Source organism: Poecilia reticulata, linkage group LG17 (assembly GCF_000633615.1).
Source record: "Poecilia reticulata strain Guanapo linkage group LG17, Guppy_female_1.0+MT, whole genome shotgun sequence".
In the NCBI taxonomy this organism is placed as follows: domain Eukaryota; kingdom Metazoa; phylum Chordata; class Actinopteri; order Cyprinodontiformes; family Poeciliidae; genus Poecilia; species Poecilia reticulata.
Window position 1 is genome coordinate 25,728,645 of NC_024347.1, and position 1,518 is coordinate 25,730,162.

Genomic DNA, 1,518 nt, shown 5'->3' on the forward strand with positions numbered 1-1,518 from the left:
TTCCCACACAAAAAAGAAGCAAAAACACCAAAACATAACATTCAGTCTGTTACATTATTCCATCAGGTTTGATGTCTATATTGTCATTTTTAATAAATTTTCGCCCGACTACCGCGGTGGTTGATTAGCTGATTTAAACAGCCGCTCTACTGATGTGACCTGATTTAGTGCTAACGTAACCAAAACACACCAAACTGCGCAGCACATGTTAAGATTATCAAAGTCAATAGAAGGTTAGCAACAGTTAGGCTAGCATAACTGACCCACTGCTCACTTGTTCAATGTTTTCTTTAAGTTAAAACTTTTTGCTCACCTGTTAAATCTGAAGCCCTTGTTATAGGGTTGAATTAACCGCTAAATATTGCGTCCGTTTTTCAGATTCTTTGTGTGACTGTGGTATTTTCTGACCACCCATAATGTTGATTCAATGGACAGCAATGGTGCATGTGTGGCGCACGATAATTCAGGTAATGTCCAGTCCAGTAATATATCCATCCATGCTGCTGCCTYGAGCTCTGTCCTTCTCTCGCCCTTCCCGCTACTCTGCAGTAGGTGTCAGGTTACGTGTTGCATTCAATGTTTTCGGAAAAAAGAGATTTGTGCGCTTAATGTCCAATTTCCCATAACTATTTGGGGTGGCAACAGGGGTGGCAAGGCTCTCATTTGGGGTGGCAACTGACACCCCATGCCACCCCAGTAAATCCGCCCCTGGGTATGAGATAGTCCAGCTAGTAAACTTTTGATTATTATGTGTGTCATATATACATTATTTTCTCAGTCTTGGACTTAGACTTTGTTTCACATGGGACAAAAAAGTGCGCCTCAACATTTTTTTAAGACTCAGGCTATCACAATGTGCTAGATTTTATTTAGACAGGGAAGTGAAAACTCAACAACTCAACAAAAATGAAAGAAAAAAAMCCCCTCAAACATTACTGTATCTGACAGCACAGCGATTAAAAAGGARAAGAGAATAACATTTAAAATCAGACAGAGATAAACAATGTTGCAGGAGAAAATGTTGACACAATGTTTACTTTGCTGGTTAAGTAAAAGCTGAATTTGGGTTTTTTAATTAATAAATAAACTGAGTTTTTCTCTCAGTGGTATCTTAATGTGTTTTGTGTAATGGACAGTTAGTTTTTAACTCTATGTATGTGACTTAGGTTGTAAAAMTCTGATATCATATTTYATATTCAATGACAAATATGTTGCTAAATTAAAAAAAAGTTTTTCTTTCTTTCCCCCTTTTTTTCTTATATTTTGTAAGAAATATATAGTGTAATACACTATACACTACATATACACTACATATAGTGTAATATATAWAGTGAACTAAAGTGTTCAGAAACTTTGCACAAGAATTATTTAAAATTTACCAGGACTRTGGGGCAAAAAAAAGAAAAGAAAAAAAAGATATTGCAATTGAATCTGGCAGTTGATCAGACTTGGTTTTAACTTGGCTAGACTGACTTCTCTTTTTGTGTTCTGTTTCTCTCTGATGACGTGAATAGTTAC

At 36.1% G+C, this 1,518-nt stretch overlaps 1 pseudogene; it reads right to left on the reverse strand.

Moving 5' to 3' along the window:
- LOC108167069 (chemokine XC receptor 1-like) overlaps window positions 1-1,518 on the reverse strand; it is a 21,470-nt pseudogene that overhangs the window by 18,813 nt on the left and 1,139 nt on the right.